The sequence below is a fragment of the Mus musculus genome, chromosome X, assembly GCF_000001635.26.
Source record: "Mus musculus strain C57BL/6J chromosome X, GRCm38.p6 C57BL/6J".
NCBI lineage: Eukaryota > Metazoa > Chordata > Mammalia > Rodentia > Muridae > Mus > Mus musculus.
In genome coordinates this window covers 30,070,493-30,094,678 of record NC_000086.7, presented here as the reverse complement: position 1 = coordinate 30,094,678, position 24,186 = coordinate 30,070,493, and the positions used below count along the sequence as shown (strand labels likewise).

The window sequence follows — 24,186 nt, the reverse complement described above, 5'->3', positions numbered from 1 at the left end:
TTAACCAAAGGTCGTAAAAATATAACTAACAATTAATTAAAGGCTCTGGTATAGAAAATATAATATTGATTAGGTTTACTATACAAAACTTCACTAATAACTTACTTATGGTTTTTACCTTTCAGTGAACCTTCTTAGCTGTGACAGGTGATGAATATTTAGCCAGATAATTACTCCTAGTATATATGCATGTAAGCATTCTCTGTTGTAAAATTCTATTTCAATTTATGATTTTATGTGTGAACATTTGATGATCTTTTTAACATGTGGTCATGTATTCTGTAAGATGTGTAAGTGCTGAGGATAAAGAGAAGAGAGAAGAAATGAGCTGAGAAATTTTTAGATAGAACAGTTTATGGACATAACAGAGCTGAACAAGAACTTAGAAGTATAGGAATAGCATTGGAAGAGAAGATGTTGAGAGAAAGGGGGAAAGAGAAGAGAGCAAGATTAGAAAAAATGCAGAGTGGATTAAATTCTAAACTATATGTAACATTAAAAAAAATAAAAACTAATAGAGCAATGTGCAGAATGTGGAGAGAAAGAGGAAAAGGAACCTGCAGAGATAGCAGAAGTAGCAGGCAAGTTTCTCCTTACCATGGACAGAATAGGTCTTTTCTTACTAAGGCAAGCTTAGCCTTATTAAAGAACAAACCTTTTTTCTTATAATCTTGTGTTAAATTCATTCAGCATTAAAAGGGTAGAAACTTTTTTCTTCATAAAATAAAGGTTGGAGCACATTTTTCATCCAGAATGAGTTAGTTTCCTGCACCAGTGCTTGATCTTTGCATCATATGCATAGGTCTGTATGGATATGTGCGTGTAAGTATGTAATTGACACAATTCATGCAAGTTGAACCTAACTGGTTTGAATTGGAATGTATGAATTTGCATTTGTGTAACTCTATGTGAATTTATGTGTTTATGCATATTTTCTTATGCAAAATTTTTCCTTCTGTGAGCACTATTCTCTTCTTCTCATCCAATAGAAGTTTATTGTTCCATGCTTCCCCCTAGACTGAGAAGTAAGAGGCATCTGGACAAAAGAGAAAAGTCTCTAGCAATTAATTCTTTACTTAATCCCATGCTATTTTAGGATGAGGTGTTAAGTGCCAGAGGCCACAGTTTCAGGTCTCAGAGAAACACAGGAGGCAGGTCAGCTACAGCAGCAAAGTAACTTAGACTTAGATAAGTAAACTTTTTATTATTATACAGCAACTCTAGATATCTTGAAAGACAGTCTTACCCTGTATCTTGTAATATGAAGTCTTACACTCCACTGATGCTCTCCCCACTCTGCTGCCTCATCAAAACAAACAAAAGAGAAGAACCTGCCAGGGCTGGCCACCAGCAAAGTTCTAGCTAGAGCAATAAGACAACAAAAGGAGATCTTAGGATATACAAATTGGAAAGGAAGAAGTCATGGTATGACTATTCATGGGTGATATGATACATAAATGTCCCTCAAAACTCTACCAGAGAACTCCTATAATAGATAAACAACTTCAGCAATGTGGCTAGATATTACATTGACTCAAACAAATCAGTTTCCTTCCTTTATACAAATGATAAAGTAGATGAGAAAGAAATTAGGGAACAACACCATTCAAGTAGCCACACATAACATAGAATACCTCAGTGTAACTCACCAATCAAGTGAAAGGCATGTATGAAATGAACTTCAAATCCCTGGAGTAAGGAAGGGAAGACCTCAGAAGACAGAAAGATCTCCCTTACTCATGAATCAGTAGGATTAACAGTGAAAATGGCCATCTTACCAAAAGTAATCCACTGATTTAATGCAAATACCATCAAAATTCCAAGACAATTCTTCACAAAAATAGAAAGAGCAATTCTTAATTTCAAACAAACAAAAACAATATACCCAAAACATTATAAACAATAAAAGAACTTTTGGGAGAATCATTGTCACTGACATCAAAGTCTTTTCTAAAATTAAATATCTATATCAAGTGTTCCCTACTGCTTGTCCCCCCTTAGAGAGACCCTACCACTATCCTGTATCTCTTTCTCTGAGAGGGCAGTGGCCTCCTGTGGGTATCCACCCACCCTTGTACATCGAGTCTCTGTAGGGCTAGGCAGAATTTCTCCCACTGTAGCCAGACACGTCAAACTATGTTGAGGAACAGATATCACTGTCAGGATATAACTTTAGGGAAAGCCTCTGGTCCCCTAAAGGTTTTTTTTTCTTTGTTCTGCCTTTACTTTGCTGGTTTTTCTTTTCTTTTCTTCTTTTCATTCTAATGTTCAATCTTGAATCCCATGTATGGACTTGTGACATTCCATGAAGGAGAATCACAGCTAATAATATTTTTGAATTTTATTTTTTTATACTTTTTATAGACCAAAATATATTTTATTAGATATTTACCTTATTTACATGTCAAATGTTTTTCCCTTTCCTATATTCCTCTCCCAAAACCCCCTATCTCCTCCCCCTCCCCTTGCTCACCAACCTACCCACGCCTGTTTCCTGGCCTTGACATACCTCTACAGTAGGGCATAGAGCCGACATAGAGCCTTTCCTCCCACTGAGGAATGACTAGGACATCTTCTGCTACATATGCAGATAGAGCCATGATTCTCACAATGTGTACTCTTTGGTAGGTGATATAGTCCCTGGGAACTCTGGGGGTACTGGTTAGTTCATAATGTTCCTCTTTTGGGGCTGCTAACCCCTTCAGCTCCTAATTTTCTTTATTTCTTTTTCTTTACTTTTTTTTTTTTTTTTTTTTTTTTTTTTTTTTTTTTTTTAAGACGGGTTTCACTCTATAGCTTTGGCTTTCCTGGAACTCTTTCTGTACAACAGGCTAGCTTCCAACTCTGATCTGTGAATGTCTCTGCCTCCTGAATGCTGGGATTAAAGGTATGAGCCAGCACAACCAACTTCAAAGGTTTCTTCCATTTATTTATTTATTTATTTATTTATTTATTTATTTATTTATTCAATTTACATCCCTTCCCCACTACTCCCTCCCTGTTTTCTCAGATTAGAGGAAGTCCCCTCAGGTCTCACCCTGCCCTGGAACAGGTAGTCCCAGCCAAACTAAGCACATCCCCTCCCACTGAGGACCAACCAGGAAGTCCAGCCAGAGGAAGGAAATTTCATTCAATTTTTGAGATTATGCTATAATTACATTGTTTATCGCTTATCTTTTCTCCCTTCAGGCCTTCCCATATATCCCTCCTTACTCTCTCTATACTAATCAGGACTCACCAGTATGATAGTTTAAACATGAGATGAAGATGGACAGGATATGTGGCAAAGTGGACATAGAACGCCCATGAGGCCTCAACCCTATACAAAAACTACTGCTAACTGTTGAATGTTGAGAGTGGGAGCAATATATGCCCTAGAGAAGAGCACACAGTTTGGTTAGTAATTACTATCATTATTTTTCTTTTGTTAAGGAAACAGAATAACCACAGCATTTCCCCCTTCCAGAGTAAGATGAAATATATCCTCTCCCATCCAGGTTTGAAGCTATTTAGGAGCCTAGTAACTAGTTGAGGTAGGTGATTGTGTCCCCCATGGCAGCGACCCACCTTTTTATACTGTATGTTCTCTAGGACTTTGGGTGTGGTATGGACCACAGCGATAGCAAATCCTTGGCAGGCATGACCACCCAGGGCATCACTCTGCATTTGAGGAGTCAAGATGATAACTAAGATCCTGTACCAACATCCAAGTGAGAGGGCCTGTGTTCAGCCCCTGGATCCAGTGTCCACGCTTTTGTATCTGAGGGTTCTGATCTCTTTTCCAGAAAGGGAGAAGGTTCCTTAAGGATAGTTATATCGTATGGTTCCTGTCCCTTGGGAGAATTTAATTCTCACAGTACAGTGGAAATGGTGACACAACGGGGTCTTTGTCTCCCAGGCTGAGTCATATGACTCATTCTTAGAGGCACATATCTAGCCAGAAGTAGCCAAGATACTGAGTAGCCAACGGTGAGTTTGGAAGGTAATGAGTTGGTGTGTTTTGCTCAGTAGAGGATCAGGTAGTGTGTGGCAATGCATTATTATGAAACAGTTGCTTACATCCCAGTTCTATGATACTAGGGTTGACTCAGCAGAAGGTAATATTGCTAAAGAAGCAGACACTGCATCAAGTGTAATAAGCACCTTGCCACTCAACTCCATCCCTAAATCCTAAAACAGTAAGAAATACGATTACTACCACTAAACAAAGTTCGTGATTAGGCTGGAATCTGTAATTTCAATCATAAAATTATACATAATTGAAATAATAAAGATTTCTGACAACTATGTTAACTCCTTCCACATATCCTTAATTTACTTGCCAAAATCAAAAACCTGATTCCACAGACAGATACTGAACTCAGTTGAATTTTTTAATAAACTTTATATTCGAGTTTCCATCAAACTTGTTCTCAAAAAAGACACTGTAGGCACAGTAGATGATGTTTCTATTTGGTATACCAATTCCCCAACTTTTGAAAGTCAAAGGATTCATGGCAAAGGTAATTCCCCCATCAAAGTACAGAATAAGTGTGTGCAAGGTTTCAAAGCAAAGCTCACATTTTCAACTCTATATTTCCCCCTTACCTTGCTCTCATTTTTTTTTTTTTTTTTTTTTTTTTGGTTTTTCGAGACAGGGTTTCTCTGTGTAGCCCTGGCTGTCCTGAAACTCACTCTGTAGACCAGACTGGCCTCGAACTCAGAAATCCGCCTGCCTCTGCCTCCCGAATGCTGGGATTAAAGGCGTGCGCCACCACGCCCGGCTCCTTGCTCTCTTTAGGGTAGAAGTTTCTGTCTCAATGGAGTTGTAAAACTCTGTCCCAGAACATTCTTTCTCAAGGAGCTACTGAAAAACTCCTATCCAATGTTCTTGAATGGAAGGGTTTCTTGTTTCAGCACACTAATGTGTAATTAAGGGGACAAACGTAAACATTTGTATCAGCTAATCCAAGAATAACTTCAGGAAGATCATATAGAGTTATACTTCAAGACCTGGAATATTCCTATATCCTGTATTCCTGAAAGTCTGGTAAATAGTTGACATGACCTCCTTTCTGTCAATGCCCATCTCCATTACTTTGATGCTCTTTAGCCTGGAGTTTTGTCTCCTGCAATGGTCACATGGTCACTCAAAACTGTCTTCTTCTTCTTCTTCTTCTTCTTCTTCTTCTTCTTATTATTATTATTATTATTATTATTATTGATTTACAGGACCACATTACTATTCTTTTACATCCTAGTGATAAAGTTGTGCTTTTTCAGGGACTACTCAGCAATCAAGTGCTGACATCTGGCTTTCAAAATATATTCAAGGTCCCCACCTTCTGACATCGCTAGGTAACACAGCAATGTGCCCTAAAATACAAAAATATCACCCACATTGAATACCAAAATGCAATTGTTTGAATGTAGAAATGATTTTAGAGCACCCAAAAACCATCAGTGTTAAATTATGTGCCATGCGCTCTGGTCGAGTCAACTTAAGCTGAGAGGCTTGAAAGTCACTCATGAGGCAAAGAGCTTCAAGGAAGCTCTCCTCCTGGAGTCTGGCATTCCCTCTAACCCATACATTAATTTTCCATTCCCGAGTTAGTCTAGTGTATGGATCCACGTGCTCTCTTTCAGTATTTTCCTATTATAAGTGCCTTTTATGTTTGAATTCTGACATAGCTAAAGCCTTCTGCCAGTGTTCCAACAGTCCTAGAACATCCTTGAGCAAGGCCATGGGCTTGAAATTCAGTAAGAATGTTGCTAATCAGAATAGCCTCTGGTACTATACTATCACTTTGAATAAAGGCTAGGTCACTCCCTTACACAGGAATTTACCATCACTGAGGAAGAAGGAAGTTTCAGACCAAAAGAGTAACCAGAATAGATACTTAGAACTATAGCGAAGTTACACCTATACACACACATATTTACAATGGCGTAAGGGGAAGATGGACTATACAATAGACTAAAATAGGAACTATGGCAAGGGCGCAAAGTCCTTGACCCTGGCATCTAAGATTTGTGAATCTTAGGTGGAGCCCTTGTTGATCCTAGTTGTTATCAATGAATTCTATCCCAGGTGGTTCCCTTTAGACCTCTTGTGTTTGCATTACTCTGTTTTATGTAAGATTCTGGTCACCTAATTTGTAACTTACGAATATGTCACCCAACTTCCTTATTGTCTTCTGCATAAAAAGTCTGATGCTTGATTTGAAAAATACATTCAGATTTCACACAACCTCTCCTGTGTGTGTCTGTTTGTGAATTCATCCTACGCTTTGCCCACCCACAACTAGAGACCTGTTCCAAGCAGACAAAGGGGCCCAGAGTGTCTGTGGCAATTATGGAAAATAAATATAAATGCATTTCCTTGGTGAATTTAACGAAGAATGATCTAAGATTTGAATTTATTATTTCTCTCCCTCCAATATCTTCCACTGTTTCTCTCTGTTGCATGAATCTGTGTCTTTACCAGCTTGAATAACAGAATCAATTTCTCTCTCTCTCTCTCTCTCTCTCTCTCTCTCTCTCTCGCTCGCTCGCTCGCTTGCTCCCTCTCGCTCTCTTTCTCTCCGTCTCTCTCCCTCTCTCCCTCTCTCTCCCTCTCCCCTCTCTCTCTTTCTCTGTCTCTACCCCCATTGAGCCACACAAAAAGCACCATATGGGGAAAAATTAGTGATACCTAAAGAAATGTTTCATAGTGTTTTTCAAGTGAATAAATAACTGACTTCAACTGATCTGGATAAAAAACATTACAAATACCATTTTTATGCACTATTTATATATTTTATTCAATATTTGTGGTGGGTATTCATTTTTAAAAAACAGCTTTGATCCTATTTACCATTTTCCAAATGTGATCATTGTAACACTTACATAGATACACATTCATTACACTCTGGGTCAGAAGCATTGAAAAACATATTTTAAAATAACAGCTATGCCTTACATCAGATTATAATGATTGGTTACTTAAAACTCAAGGCAAGTAAGGTTGGTTGTTCCATTAGTCCCTTAAAGAGAGGTTATACAAAGGAAATGCATACAGTTGGCATTGTTCTACGTCTGAAGTGACCTCAGAGTATATTATTAACTCTGGTTTTGAGATTAAGCAAAAAGGCCAGTCATAGTAAAAGAAATTTCTCCTGAGAAATTTTTATTAAAAATTCATTACCATTGGTGTAGACTTGAGGTAAAGGTAGCTTGGCCTTCACAGAGTGATTTTGACCTGAAGGAGAATTTTCTCATAGATGCCCCAAATATTTCCGTGTGGTTTTCCTGCATGGATTTGGGAAATGGGTTATTTGGGTCTCAGAAGTATGGGAATGTAAGTTCCCTCAGACTAAGGAGTCTTTAGGAGAACCAAGAACCAGGTTGACCTGTGGCAGCTTGGACAAGTGCTGGCTCCTGAGGCAGGCAGTGCTCCACAGGAGTTAAAGTCATAGGAGATGCATATACATCGACATCATGTGACAGCAATATTTGCCAAGTGAACCCGTTGCTCTCTTCTCAGTAGAATGCATCTGCCATTGAGGGATGTGATGAAATTTCCTGGGATAGCTTCCTGGCTTCTTTGCACACAGTAGTAATATGCAGCAATGCTTTGGATCCTTAGGTCTTCTCTGGGCTAAGCTGCTTACTCAAAACTATTTTGAAGAAGTCACACCTAATGCTGGATATCCTTGGATCATCCCATGGTGTTTGGGGCACACAGACCTACTACATAAATAGCTCTTTATTTTTCCTTCCTCACTTTTCTCTCCTTCATTCTTGTCTCTTACACTCTATCTCCACATGTGTACCTAGCCCCAGACATGAGTATGTGACTGTTTACAGAGGACATAGAAAGTCTTAAAGTGACTTAGGGACTTTGGAAAAACAGAAGACAGTGAAGTATTTTGAGTGATCCTTAGTGATTAGAGTAGGGTGTGATGGAGCTGTGGGCTGGGGAGAAGAGAGAGATTGTCACAGATCTCGAGATTCCTTATTATGATTGCATGGCTATGTGCAGGAGATGGTTCAGATGGGGGCCCAAACCCAGGGCGTGGCAGGCATGAAGGCAGGTGGTATGGAATGCTTCTCCTTTTGCTATGTCCTCATCCACACATAAGATTCCTGGGCTTCCTGACTTCTCAACAATTGTTGTGAATGTACGCTGCTGCCCTCTGGTGGTAGGCGGGTTGGAAGACATGCTGCGGCATCAACCTGGACCCTGATGACTGGGTGCCTGAAGACTCAGACCTTAGTTAATGGAAAAAAGAATCAAAGGTATTGGCAAATATTCTTATCTCCTGGCTCCAGCTTGAAAATGTGAATAGAGCTGCCTGTGCTTTGCCCTGAATCCACCCCAGAGCTATATTCTGGTAGATTGAAGCTGTCTACTCTCCCAGGGGCCCAGCTGAGGTTGTTGGAATTCACCCTTTTGGCATTTGTTCATCTTCCCTTATAACCTAATCTCTCAGCTACAACCAACTCTCTCATCTACCAGCACAGGGTTCTCCTGGGAAGACTGGGGGACAAGCATCTTTAAACTTACAGCATTCTTGTGGTCTGAATTCCAAATGTTTGCGCACTCATGACAAGCTTGGCAGCTGTACAGCAGGTACTTTATTGTTAATGACGTAGTCATAAGCCAGGTATCTCGGCCCTGAGAACAAAAATTTATTAATCTGAGTCAAGCTCTCAGATAGGAAAATGGAAACACCATTACCATATAGATGGACTTTGCTATGATTTTTACTACTCTGTCCACTGCATGTATGTATGAACGATAAAGGCGGCATCTTACCACTACAAGACAGGATATTAAAAACAAAGAGAATTTATTGAACTTTCTAGAAGCTATTTGACTTTTCCTATGAACTGTGGTCCTCCACTGCCAGGTTGCTGACCTGGCTCCCCAACAAACACCCCTAACATCTATTTATATTATATTCTGATGACATAACCCAACCTGGTGCCGCCTGAGACTCCATTGTAAAGAAAAAATATACAGCTCACATCCACAGGTTGATGGAGGACATCAGAGGCAAAGATCATTCTCACACAAACAACTGGCAAGATTGTTGGTAATTGATCTTCACCAGGCATCTGGGGTCCATGCAACTTTCTGAGTTACTCAGATTAAAGTACATTTCACTTAAACTGGACATCCTGGTTCAAGATTATGCCAGGTTTGTATTCAAATTAATCTAAAACAGGGAGCCCTTACCTAGGAAGGGTTCGAAATATGAAATAAACACCTCAGCAACTTTAGGGAAACTGACTTCAGCAAGCTTCAGCCTGCCAGGGGATGGAAAACTTTACTTGCTAGGTTTGCAGGTACCTTTTTGTTGAGGCCGGCCAACAGCTCACATGTATGGGTTCAGCAATGCCTCTACAAGAATTATGCCAATTGTCACAACAAAATTTGTGACTCTTAGGCTATATTGGGAGCTAGAGGTCATCCTCCTCATCTTTATTGTCTCTATGGCCTGATGAATCAGACCAAAAGCCATAATATGTACTGGAATGCTTTTAGAATGAAAATTAGTAGCTGCCATCTGCACACTCTTGGGGGCAGGGATGCACACCTGGTACAGTCAGGCTGAAGGGTGTTGATTGACCTGCTTGAAAAACAAAATCCAGACAGTGAAAGGCAACAGTACACAGTTTCTTTGTGGAAGCACAGGTACTTTATTCAGTTGCAAATTAGCAACAATCAAGATCAGGCTCTGGCCTCCAGGTGTGTGGGAGCTGGCTTTTAGAATTAGTAAAAAGGCCAGAGATTCTCTGGAAGTGGAGGCTGTGCTCTGAATCAACTTTGCTAGATAATCAAGATTTTTAGCTATCTTCAATAGGAATCTCTAATATTGGACTTATTACAAGACCAGTCCAAGACTGTGTTAGAATAACTGGTCACCTTTAAGAAAAGAGAAAAATCATTATGACTATTATATGACTAATATTTCTAGTCAGAATATACAGTCTCTGATGTTCATTTTGCCATAAAGTTTTAAAAGCTTGAAGCAAGAGAGCTTCACTAGTCCAAACTGGAAAAATGGAAAGCAAGGATGGGTCGAAAACATGTACCCAATTTAGCTTCCTTGTCACTTCAGTCAGGGCACTGAGCCAACTCACCTGCCAGCTTGTCAAACGAATTAGCCATCATGCTTCTGCAGTGTTCCATGGAGAGAACCTATGTTTTTCCTTTCCCTAATAAGGTAGCTGTTTAGGATCAAACCATATGCCAATAAGTAGATCCTTTTAAGATACTATAAAGCATTAAGTTCTTTGACATCCAAATTTCAAAATTCTAAAATAAAAGTATGATTTAAATAATGTGCACAGAAATACACTAAATAATATGCACAGGGATATAATTTCCCCCTTCTTTGTCTTTTAAGAAGTTAAAGTTTTTTTTGTTTGTTTGTTTTTTTTTGTTTTTTTGTTTTTTTTTTTGTTTTGTTTTGTTTTGTTTTTATCGTAAACTTTTTTTTAATTAGGTATTTTCCTCGTTTACATTTACAATGTTATCCCAAAAGTCACCCATACCCACCCCACCCCCCATTCCCCTACCCACCCACTCCCCCTTTTTGGCCCTGGTGTTCCTCTGTACTGGGCATATTTGCAAGTCCAAAGGGCCTCTATTTCCAGTGATGGCCAACTAGACCATCTTTTGATACATATGCAGCTAGAGTCAAGAGCTCCGGGGTACTCGTTAGTTCATATTGTTGTTCCACATATAGGTTTGCAGTTCCCTTTAGTTCCTTGGGTACTTTCTCTAGCTCCTCCATTGGGGGCCGTGTGACCCATCCAATAGCTGACTGTGATCATCCACTTCTGTGTTTGCTAGGCCCTGGCATAGTCTCACAAGAGACAGCTATATCTGGGTCCTTACAGCAAAATCTTGCTAGTGTATGCAATGGTGTCAGCGTTTGGAAGCTGATTATGGGATGGATCCCTGGATATGGCAATCACTAGATGGTCCATCCTTTCGTCACAGCTCCAAATTTTGTCTCTGTAACTCCTTCCATGGGTGTTTTGTTCCCATTTCTAGGAATGGGCAAAGTGTCCACACTTTGGTCTTCATTCTTAAAGTTAAAGTTTTAAAGTTCCACAATATCTTGTCCTTTAGAATTAATAACTTGTTGACAAAACATCTCAAATACTTGACTGTTATAGTCAGTATTCACGTAACATGGGCAGTGATTAATAGCACTTTGAATTGTTTCTCTTAAAGAGTGAGTGGTTGATGTCCAGGACTCCACAGAAAGTTGTCTGCACAGACCAGAGTGTGGACCTCAGAAGCTAACAGCTTCTGGGACAGGCGAGAGCCACAGAGCTTCTGAGGCAGCGCCGTTTTCGGGCTCCAGACATCTGGCCATCTTCCCGGCCAGATGACAGGGGTCTGCCCAGCCTGGGAGGCTAGGATTTTGACTCAGGAGCGGCGGGAGCCACCTTGGTTCCCGGACTCAGCAGAAAGCAGCCTGCACAGGTGAGAGTGTGGACTACAGAAGCTAACAGCTTCTGGGACAGGCAAGAGTGACAGAGCTTTTGAGGCAGCGCCATATTCGGGCTTCAGACATCCGGCCACCTTCCCGGCCAGAGGTCAGGTGTCTGCCCGGACGGAGAGGCCCTAGCCTCAGGATCCGCGGGAGCCATTTTGGTTCCGGGACTTCACAGAAAGTAGTCTGCACAGATGAGAGTGTGGACTACTGAAATTAACAGCTTCTGGGACAGGTGAAAGCAACACAGCTTCTGGAAAAGGTTCTATTTTGGCCCTTCATCTTCGGCCAGGAGAAGGTCCAAACACCAGATAAGTGTGCACCTTCCCTGTAAGAGGTGAGCTTGCCTGCAGACAGCGCTCTGACCACTGAAACTCAGAGGAGAGATCTAGTCTCCCAGGTCTGCTGATAGAGGGTAACAGAATCACCAGAGGAACAATCTCTAAACAGAGACAACTATAACAACTAACTCCAGGTATTACCAGATGGCGAAAGGTAAAAGTAAGAATCTTACTAACAGAAACCAAGACCACTCACCATCATCAGAACCCAGCACTCCCACTTTGCCAAGTCCAGGGCAACCCAACACACCCGAAAAGCTAGACCCGGATTTAAAAGCATATCTCATGATGATGGTAGAGGACATCGAGAAAGACTTTAATAACTCACTTAAAGAAATACAGGAGGGGCCACCTTCCTGGTGAGAGCACAGGGGTCCGCCCGACCCGAGAAGTTTCTTCCATAGGCCCTGGCGGCCGGAGCCTCCTTGGCTCCGGGACTCCGCGGAGGGCAGGCTGCACGGGTGAGGGTGTGGAATACAGAGGCCAGCCGTTTCTGGGACAGGCGAGAGCCAGAGAGCTTCTGAGGTGGTACCATCTACAGCTCCAGACAACCGGCCACCTTCCTAGTGAGAGCACAGGGGTCCGCCCGGCCTGAGAGTTTTCTGCCACAGGCCCCCGCGGCGGGAGCCTCCTTGGCTCCGGGACTCCGCGGAGGGCAGGCTGCACTGGTAAGGGTGTGGAATACAGAGGCCAGCCATTTCTGGAACAGGCAAGAGCCAGAGAGCTTCTGAGGTGGCACAAACTTCGGCTCCAGACAATCGGCCACCTTCCTGGCCAAAGCAACAGAGCTCCTGGGAAAAATCCTGTTTTGGGCCTTCATCTTCAGCCAGGAGAAGGTCCAAACACCAGATAACTGTGCACCTTCCCTGAAAGAGGAGAGCTTGCCTGCAGAGACTGCTCTGACCACTGAAACTCAGAGGAGAGAGCTAGTCACCCACGTCTGCTGATAGAGGGTAACAAAATCAACAGAGTAATAATCTCTAAAAAAAGACAACTATAACAACTAAATCCAGAGATTGCCAGATGGCGAAAGGAAAAAGTAAGAATCCTACTAACAGAAACTAGGACCACTCACCATCATCAGAACCCAGAACGCCCACTTTGCCCAGTCCAGAGGATCCTAACACAACTGAAAAGGTAGACCTGGATTTAAAAACATATCTCATGATGATGGTAGAGGACATAAAGAAGGAATTTAATAATTCACTTAAAGAAATACAGGAGAACACTCCTAAAGAGTTACAAGTCCTTAAAGAAAAACAGGAAAACACAACCAAACAGGTAGAAGTCTTTATAGAAAATCAGGAAAACACTTCCAAACTGATGATGGAAATGAACAAAACCATACTAGACCTAAAAAGGGAAGTAGACACAATGAAGAAAACCCAAAGTGAGGCAACACTGGAGATAGAAACCCTAGGAAAGAAATCTGGAACCATAGATGCCAGCATCAGCAACAGAATACAAGAGATGGAAGAGAGAATCTCAGGTGCAGAAGATTCCATAGAGAACATCGGCACAACAATCAAAGAAAATGGAAAATGCAAAAAGATCCTAACTCAAAACATCCAGGAAATCCAGGACACAATGAGAAGACCAAACCTATGCATAATAGGAGTGGATGAGAATGAAGAATTTCAACTCAAAGAACCAGCAAACATCTTCAACAAAATTATTGAAGAAAACTTCCCAAATCTAAAGAAAGAGATGCCCATGAACATACAAGAAGCCTACAGAACTCCAAATAGACTGGACCAGAAAAGAAATTCCTCCTGACACATAATAATCAGAACATCAAATGCACTAAATAAAGATAGAATACTAAAAGCAGTAAGGGAAAAAGGTCAAGTAACATATAAAGGCAAGCCTATCAGTATTACACCAGATTTTTCATCAGAGGCTATGAAAGCCAGAAGAGCTTGGAAAGATGTTATACAGACACTAAGAGAACACAAATTCCAGCCCAGGCTACTATACCCAGCCAAACTCTTAATTATCATAGATGGAGAAACCAAAGTATTCCACGACAAAAATAAATTCACCCATTATCTCTCCACGAATCCAGCCCTTCAAAGGATAATATCAGAAAAAAAGAAAAAAACCAATACAAGGACGGGAACCACGCCCTAAAAAAACCAAGAAGATAATCCATCAACAAAACTAAAAGAAGACAGCCACAAGAACAGAATGCCAACTTTAACAACAAAAATAACAGGAAGCAACAATTACTTTTCCTTAATATCAATAGTCTCAACACCCCAATAAAAAGACATAGACTAACAAACTGGCTACAAAAACATGACCCAACATTTTGCTGCTTACAGGAAACTCATCTCAGAGAAAAAGATAGACACTACCTCAGAATTAAAGGCTGGAAAACAATTTCCAAGCAAATGGTATGAAGAAACAAGCTGGAGTAGGCATCCTAATATCTGATAAGATTGACTTCCAACCCAAAGTCATCAAAAAAGACAAGGAGGGGCACTTCATACACATCAACGGTAAAATCCTCCAAGAAGAACTCTCAATTATGAATATCTATGCTCCAAATACAAGGGCAGCTACATTCATTAAAGAAACTTTAGTAAAGCTCAAAGCACACATTGCACCTCACACAATAATAGTGGGAGACTTCAACACACCACTTTCACCAATGGACAGATCATGGAAACAAAAACTAAACAGGGACACAGTGAAACTAACAGAAGTGATGAAACAAATGGACTTAACAGATATCTACAGAACATTTTATCCTAAAACAAAAGGATATACCTTCTTCTCAGCACCTCATGGTACCTTCTCTAAAATTGACCACATAATTGGTCACAAAACAAACCTCAACATATACAAAAATATTGAAATTGTCCCATGCGTCCTATCAGACCACCATGGTCTAAGGCTGATCTTCAATAACAAAATAAATAATAGAAAGCCAACATTCACATGGAAACTGAACAACACTCTTCTCAATGATACCTTGGTCAAGGAAGGAATAAAGAAAGAAATTAAGGACTTTTTGGAGTTTAATGTAAATGAAGCCACAACATACCCAAACTTATGGGACACAATGAAAGCATTCCTAAGAGGAAATCTCATAGCTCCGAGTGTCTCCAAAAAGAAACTGGAGAGAGCACACATTAACAGCTTGACAACACATCTAAAAGCTCTAGAACAAAATGAAGCAAATTCACCCAAGAGGAGTACATGACAGGAAATAATCAAACTCAGGGGCGAAATCAACAAAGTGGAAACAAGAAGAACTATTCAAAGAATCAACCAAATGTGGAGCTGGTTCTTTGAGAAAATCAACAAGATAGACAAACCCTTAGCCAGACTCACTAGAGGGCACAGAGAAAGCATTCAAATTAACAAAATCAGAAATGAAAAGTGAGACACAACAACAGATCCTGAAGAAATCCAAAACTCCATCAGATCCTTCTACAAAAGGCTATACTCAACAAAACTGGAGAACCTGGATGAAATGGAGAAGTTTCTAGATAGACACTAGGCACCAAAGTTGAATCAAGATCCGGTTAAATGATCTAAACAGCCCTATATCCCCCAAAGAAATAGAAGCAGTCATTAATAGTCTCTGAACCAAAAAAAAAAAAAAAAAACCCAGGACCAGATGGGTTTAATGCAGAGTTCTATCAGACCTTCAAAGAAGATCTAATTCCAGTTCTTCACAAACTATTCCACAAAATATAAACAGAAGGTACTCTACCCAACCCATTCTATGAAGCCACAATTATTCTGATACCTAAACAGCAAAGAGACACAACAAAGATAGAGAACCTCAGACCAATTTCCCTTATGAATATTAATGCAAAATACTCAATTAAGTTTTTGGTAACTGAATCCAAGAACACATCAAAACAATCATCCATCCTGACCAAGTAGGTTTCATCCCAGGGATGCAGGATTGGTTCAATATACGGAAATCCATCAAGGTAATCCATTATATAAACAATCTCAAAGACAAAAACCACATGATCATCTCCTTAGATGCTGAGAAAGCATTTGACAAAATCCAACACCCATTCATGATAAAATTGTTGGAAAGATCAGGAATTCAATGCCAATACCTAAACATGATAAAAGCAATCTACAGCAAACCAGTAATCAACATCAAAGTTAATGGTGAGAAGCTGGAAGCAATTCCACTGAAATCAGGGACTAGACAAGGCTGACCACTCTCTCCCTACCTATTCAACATTGTACTTGAAGTCCTAGCCAGAGCAATTAGACAACAAAGAGAGATCACGGGGATAAAAATTGGAAAAGAAGAAGTCAAAATATCACTTTTTGCAGATGATATGATAGTATATATAAGTGACCCTAAAAATTTTACCAGAGAACTCCTAAGCCTGATAAACAGCTTCAGTAAAGTAGCTGGATATAAAATTAACTCAAACAAGACAATGGCATTTCTGTACACAAAGGATAGACAGGCTGATAAAGAAATTAGGGAAACAACACCCTTCTCAATAGTCACAAATAATGTAAAATACCTTGGTGTGACGCGAACTAAGGAAGTGAAAGATCTATATGATAAGAACTTCATGTCTCTGAAGAAAGAAATTAAAGAAGATCTCAGAAGATAGAAAGATCTCCCATGTTCATGGATTGGCAGGATCAATATAGTAAAAATGGCTTTCTTGCCAAAAGCAATCTACAGATTCAATGCAATCCCCATCAAAATTCCAACTTAATTCTTCAACGAATTAGAAAGGGAAATCGGCAGATTCATCTGGAATAACAAAAAACCTAGGATAGCAAAAACTCTTCTCAAGGGTAAAAGAACCTGTGTTGGAATCACCATGCCCGACCTAAAGCTGTACTACAGAGCAACTGTGATAAAAACTGCATGGTACTGGTATAGTGACAGACAAGTAGAGCAATGGAACAGAATTGAAGACCCAGAGATGAACCTACACACCTATGGTCACATGATCTTTGACAAGAGAGCTAAAACCATCCAGTGGATAAAAGACAGCATTTTCAACAAATGGTGCTGGCACAACTGGCTTTTATCATGTAGAAGAATGCGAACTGATCAATTCCTATCTCCTTGCACTAAGGACAAATCTAAGTGGATTAAGGAACTCCACATAAATCCAGAGACACTGAAACTTATAGAGGAGAATGTAGGGAAAAGCCTCAAAAATATGGGTACAGCAGAAAAATTCCTGAATAGAACAACAATGGCTTGTGCTGTAAGAGTGAGAATCGATAAATGGTACCTCATAAAATTGCAGAGCTTCTGCAAGGCAAAAGACACCGTCAATAAGACAAAAAGTCCACCAACAGATTGGGAAAGGATCTTTACCTATCCCAAATCAGATAGGGGATTAATATCTAATATATTTATGAATTCAAGAAGTTAGACTCCATAAAATCAAATAACCCCATTAAAAATGGGGCTCAGAACTGAAAAAAGAATTCTCACCTGAGAAATACAAATGGCAGAGAAGCACCTGAAAAAAAAATGTTCATCATCCTTAATCAACAGGGAAATGCAAATCAAAACAACCCTGAGATTCCACATCACACCAATCAGAATGGCTAAGATGAAAAATTCAGGTTACATCAGATGCTGGCGAGGATGTGGAGAAAGAGGAACACTCCTCCATTGTTGGTGGGATTGCAAGCTTGTATAACCACTCTGGAAATGTGATTCCTCAGACAATTGGACATAGTACTACCGTAGGATCCTGCAATACCTCTCCTGGGCATATATCCAGAAGATGTCCCAACTGGTAAGAAGGACACATGCTCCACTATGTTCATAGCAGCCTTATTTATAATAGCCAGAAGCTGGAAAGAACCCAGATGACCCTCAACAGAGGAATGAATACAGAAAATGTTGTACATTTACACAATGGAGTACTACTCAGCTATTAAAATGAATGAATTTATGAAATTCCTAGGCAAATGGTTGGACCTGGAGGGCATCATCCTGAGTGAGGTAACCAATCACAAAGGAACTCACAGAACATGTACTCACTGATAAGTGGATATTAGCCCAGAAACTCAGGATACCCAAGATATAAGATACAATTTGCTAAACGCATGAATCGCAAGAAGAACAAAGACCAAAGCGTGGACACTTTGCCCCGTCTTAGAATTGGGAACAAAACACCCATGGAAGGAGTTACAGAGACAAAATTAGGGGCTGTGATGAAAGGATGGACCACCTTGTGATTGCCATATCCAGGGATCCATCCCATAATCAGCTTCCAAATGCTGACACCATTGCATACACTAGCAAGATTTTGCCTAAAGGACCCAGATATAGCTGTCTCTTGTGAGACAATGCCATGGCCTAGCAAACACAGAAGTTGATGCTCACAGTCAGCTATTGGATGGATCACAGGGCCTCCAATGGAGGAGCTAGAGAAAGTACCCAAGGAGCTAAAGGGAACTGCAACCCTATATGTGGAACAACAATATGAACTAACCAGTACCCCGGAGCTCTTGTCCCTAGCTGCCTATGTATCAAAAGATGGCCTAGTTGGCCATTACTGGAAAGAGAGGCCCATTGGACTTGCAAACTTTATATGCCCAGTACAGCGGAACGCCAGGGCCAAAAAGGGGGAGTTGGTGGGTAGAGCAGTGGGGGGGGGTGGGTATGGGGGAATTTTGGGATAGCATTGGGAAATGAAAATGAGGAAAATACCTAATTAAAAAAAAGAATGAAGTAGAAATAAAAAAAATGAGTGGTTGTAACTAGAAGGCTTGAAAAGTTATTAATAGTTACATGTGCATAATTTATTTATTAACTTAGGAATAAGAGCATTTATTTGCAGCAATTTATTAAGTCTAATTCCTCAAGAATTCACACCCTTATGTGGAAACAAGTAGTAACTTAGGACACTGAGGAAAGAATTTTATAGGCACAATTTTCAAGAATACTAAAATATTATATTAAACCATAATTGTTTTGAATATATAAAGAATATGTAGGACCTATAGACTGCCTGAGATATAAATCCAACATGGCATTGCTTTAAGTTATCTAGGCAATCGAGAAAAATTTATTAAATGTCTAAAACCAGCCTTCTTAAAAGGACAGCATTTTTTCTATGAGTTGTATATGCATAAGCAATTGCAAATTTGAGATTAATAGCATCTGAAGGACGAAAAATCTTAAGCAATTGTGAGCTCTGACATAATATTTACTATTAATATACAAATGAAGGTTTGATTGTTCAGCATTTTAAAACACCATCTACAGCACACAACGTAATTATCTGTGCTGAAACAGTGGGAAGAATAAGCATGTGATCTAATTTACATCTACTTACTTCCCATACAGGGGTTGTTTTTAAACACAATAATTGGGATGTATGCATGCATGGATTTATAGAAGCTACAGAAGCATGCATAAAAACAATTCTTAACTTATCTTTGGGATATTGATTGTCAATCTTATTTAAAATGATGGTATGCAATAGATTAATATTTTGTAATAACTAAATTAATTGCTGTTTTGAACACAGAACAGACACTTAGTCAGGTTTTTAAGACACAAATTTTGTTATAGGTTTTCTAAAATACACAAGTATATCTTACAATCCTTTATTAGTACCAAAGTAGTTTTAATAGGATGTAGAAACTGTGTTTTGAGGTGAACGACACCTCGGCCTTGCACACCCTTGGCCTTCCTCTCAGGCAGAAGAGGCTGAAGGCAGCCCAATCTGTTGTAGGCCAGAAAGCCCACCCTGAGTCTTAGTGCAAAAATTATGGCTACCCAGGTCGGGACAGGTGGAGGCTTATGGGGCAATGGCAAGGGCAGCCCTCTCTTGAGTTCCTTACAAAGCCTCCCACTTTCTGGAGACCTCCCGAACCACTACAGCTCAGGGAAAGCTGTGTGCCCCAAGGTCCCGCCCCACAGCAGCCAGCAGCTAGCTGGCTCCACGTGGGCCAACAATTGGCTGGGAGGATGAGAAAATGACTTTACAATAATGTTTTCTCTTGCCAAAGAATTGTTGTTGGCACAGCTAATATTTGATTAACATTGATTATTATTAATAACAATTGAGACTGCAAGCTTATACAACCACTCTGGAAATCAGTCTGGCTGTTTCTCAGAAAATTGGACATGGTACTACTGAAGGATCCCGCAATACCTCTACTGGGCATATATCCAGAAGATGTACCAACTAGTAAGAAAGAAACATGTTCCACTATGTTCATAGCAGCCTTATTTATAATAGCCAGAAGCTGGAAAGAACCCAGATGCCCCACAACAGAGGAATGGATACAAATAATGTGGTATATTTACACAATGGAGTGCTACTCAGCTGTTAAAAAGAATGAATTTATGAAATTCCTTGGCAAATGGTTGGACCTGGAGGGCATTATCCCGAGTGAGGCAACCCAATCACAAAAGAACTCAAGTGATATGTACTTCTGATAAGTGGATATTCGCCCAGAAACTTAGAATACCCAAGATATAAGTTACAATTTGCAAAACTCATGAAACTCAAGGAGAAGGAAGACCAAAGTGTGGACACTTTGCCCCTTCTTAGAGTTGGGAACAAAATACCCATGGAAGGAGTTACATAGACAAAGTTTGGATCTGAGAGAAAAGGATGGACCATCTAGAGACTCCCATATCCAGGGATCCATCCCATAATCAGCCTCCAAAGGCTGACACCATTGCATACACTAGCAAGATTTTGCTGAAAGGACCCTGATATAGCTATCACTTTTGAGACTATGCCGGAGTCTTGCAAACACATAAGTGGATGCTCACAGTCAGCTATTGGATGGATCACAGCGCCCCCAATGGAGGAGCTAGAGAAAATACCCAAGGATCTAAAGGGATCTGCAACCCTATAGGTGGAACAACATTATATATATAGGTGAACTATCCAGTACCCCGAAGCGCTTGACTCTAGATGCATATATATAAAAAGATGGCCTAGTCGGCCATCACTGGAAGGAGAGGCCCATTGGACTTGCAAATTTTATATGCCTCAGTACAGGGGAATGCCAGGGCCAAAAAGTGGGAGTGGGTGGGTAGGGGAGTGGGGGGGAGGGTATGGGGAACTTTTGGGATAGCATTAGAAATATAAATGAGGACAATACCTAATAAAAATAATTAATAACAATTATAAAAGCTTTCTTTATTTTCTGCAAAGCCTTCTGTAGTAAACTAAAACCCTAAGTAATAAAAAGATATCGCCTCTGAATCTTTTCAGGAGCAACAGCTACTCCCCAAAACTTAAAAGCTCCTTGTGTGAGAGCAAGGATTTAAAGTAAACTTCCCTTGAGAGGCATTAGCTAATAAAATATTTCTACTTAGAAAACAATGTACACTGGAAGATTCAAACTCTTGGCTTGTTGTATAGAAGCAGAAATGATAAAAATTTCGTACATAATGTAGATCAATATTTATCCATATCTAGAGGCAAAATATTCCAGTTATTTTAAACTTACTTGAAGCAAAACCTTTACAATCATTAAGATGCAAAGGAGAGAGAGAAAAAAGAAACACACTTTTATATCTATAATAACTATATAAAATGTAGGCAAGCCAGATTATAATGCCTTTATAAATTTTACAGTCTGATTGATCCTTTATAAACTATGGATTTGAACTTTATTAAAACAGCATCTGGCTAGATCTGCAAAGATGCTCTTTTAGCTAAAGGGAATTTCCCCTGGAGGCAAATCTCCAGAGCTTCCCTAGGCACTGTTTGCAAGACAAAGGAAAGTCACACAAACCAAGCAAAAGCTGCTCTGAGCTTAGTTCCTCTTGCCATGAGGATGATATTAGAATTACTAAGTTTCTTTTGCAACATTAGATTATATCTATAACTTTGGGAAAGCAAAACCCAATTTCAAAACAATTTATCACTTTAAGAATCAACATTAAAACTTCACTACTACATTGCAAAATTTGGCTGCCAATTTATATCTATGAATGCATGACAATGTAAGCTTTAACGCTTCATAAAAGAGACATTGCTTTAAATTTTATCTTAATCTTACTTTCTAGGATAACAATCACATTAAATATTATCTCAGTTAAAAGTATCTTAGGAGGCCCAGTTTTTTGGCCTGCTCCACCACATGTTTGAAAAGATTCCTGAGTTGCCAAATTAAGGCTAAACTTCTGTTACCAATATAACAATTATTTAATCTTAACCAATAATTTATGAGCTGATTGTGAAGACACACTGAGCATATTACTAGTTAAAAAGAAGAAGAAGAAGAAGAAGAAGAAGAAGAAGAAGAAGAAGAAGAAGAAGAAGAAGAAGAAGAAGAAGCTATACCAGCACTTTTCTAAATTTTCACATAGCTCTAAACACATGCACAAAACACACAAAGCAGAAACCAACAGCTCCAGACATGTGGAACCCCTACTTGTCCTCAATGAGCAGGCAAAAGAATTAGAAGGGTAAGCTTCCTTTTCATAAACAAAACTTGGTCCATCTTGACCAATCTCTGGAGACCACCAGGTGACTCTTGCTCTCCCACTTCCCAGGGTGTCCCCTGGTGAGGTGACAGTCTTCCTAGCACATCTGCTGACCACAGCCTGAAGGGACAGCTGCAAATATCAAGCGCACATTTCATAAAATCCCATTGTCTATAAACACCAGAGAAAACAAACTCAGGCAGATCTAAACTCAGACTGCACCATGTTTCAGAGGCACGAAACAAAACACAGACAACAAACCAATACAACAAGCACATGTTCAATTCCGGAAACATAAGACAGACACTTAGAATGAAGACACCAGCTGGCACACACACAAGAGGGGGATTCCCCAATTTTCTCTCTGTCCCTGGGAGAGTTTCAAAATCCACTTTCTTTCTGCCTAATGCAGTTTCCAACTGCGGCCATCTGCCTGATTATTAAATCCCTTTTATTAAAACCTAATATTTCTCTCTCCTAAAAAAACAGCTTCTAGAAGCTGCAGCCAAAGGCCTGCCTGTTGAGTTCCTAGTTCCCGGTAGCTCACTGCTAAACCTAAGTGAATCCAGCGTGCTGGTATAGCACTGATCCATCTTATCCCATACCAACCTTCTGTGGTACAAATTTTAATTCTTTTCTTCTTGCATGGAGCTACAAATCAGCAGTGTTTCTTCCAAATGTCCTCTGCCTTTCTCAGGTCCTGCATTGGTTCGCCAAATTGTTGAGGCTGGCCAGTGGCTCACATGTCCGGGTTCGAGCCTGGAAGGCATCTTGGAATCTGGAAGAAAAGAGGGAATCTAGGCTATGAGAGAAAGGATGGAACCAAGACAATAGTCTGATCAAGGTTCAATTTTAATATAGGGGAACACGTGCTTATAAAGAGGGGGGCCCACTCCCACTGAATCATCCTTGGAGTCCAGCTGCATGTGTCCACATGTAGGCAATGGAACAGCTAGGCAGCAGGTAGCAGCAGCAGCAGTGGTAGAATAATAGGGTGGCAGGCTCCACTCCAGGTGATCTCCTAGTGACAAGTCAAGCCTGCTCAGCCTGTTTTCAGGCTGTGGGGGGGAGGTTACACCTTTTCCAGGTGGGTTGAAGCATTCATCTGGACTAAACCTGCTCAGATAGTAGCTTAAAAGTTCCTCCAGGAACTGGTCTCCTGATTATCTTCTAGCAATGGCGTCTGACAGTGACCCAGCATTCATAGCCATAACTTAACAATTAACAAAAGATTTGCACACATATTGAAAACATTATTATGCATATAATCCTCAGAATTTGGGCAGGTTAAAATAAAAGAGGACATTAAGAGAAACTTTAGCAAAGCTCTCATTAGAGTCCAGCAAATGTTAAATAGACCTTCCTTTGCTTTGGGCTTCTGTACCCCATATAGATAATAAATTAGTCCCTATGAATTTACATTTGAAAGATTTCCCCCACTGCTTCCCAAGCTCAGAGGCCAGCAGTTGATAGATCTCTCTAATGTTCATTATCAAGCTACTACAAGATCTCTAGTTCCCCATAAAGAGTATTTATCAGGATATTTGAGAGATTCAGTCTACATCTAAAGCCATCACCAGTTTCTGCTTGTTCAAATCTGGAGATAAAGTATGGGTCAAACAGGTAGCCATAGGGGCACTGAAAACAGCTGGAACCTGCTTGGAAGGGATGCTACATGGTGATTTTCTCCACATCTATGATTATGAAGGTAACTGCTGACACTACGTCGTGGATCCACCCTTTCCAGATCAAGAAATTTGAAGCCATGGATGTTCCTGCCAAATGGAATATATCTTGGAGTATGGATCCATTTCATCAGTCCCAAGATTCTTCCACTCCCTGGTCTTCTATTCTTATGATTTGCCCTATTGGTATGAGGATAGGGTAATCATCCAAACCCATGGCTCTCAGGACTGGACTTGGAAACTAAGGAAGACAA

General features: G+C 40.1%; 1 long non-coding RNA gene across 1 annotated transcript; it reads right to left on the bottom strand.

Annotated features, from left to right (window-relative positions):
* Window positions 1-6,760: 6,760 nt before the first annotated feature.
* E330016L19Rik (RIKEN cDNA E330016L19 gene) lies at window positions 6,761-23,026 on the bottom strand. Its single transcript, NR_153315.1, has 3 exons — window positions 22,857-23,026; window positions 8,528-8,638; window positions 6,761-8,232 (listed from the first exon to the last, which is right to left on the bottom strand). It is a non-coding gene; the product is annotated as an RIKEN cDNA E330016L19 gene (long non-coding RNA).
* Window positions 23,027-24,186: the final 1,160 nt, after the last annotated feature.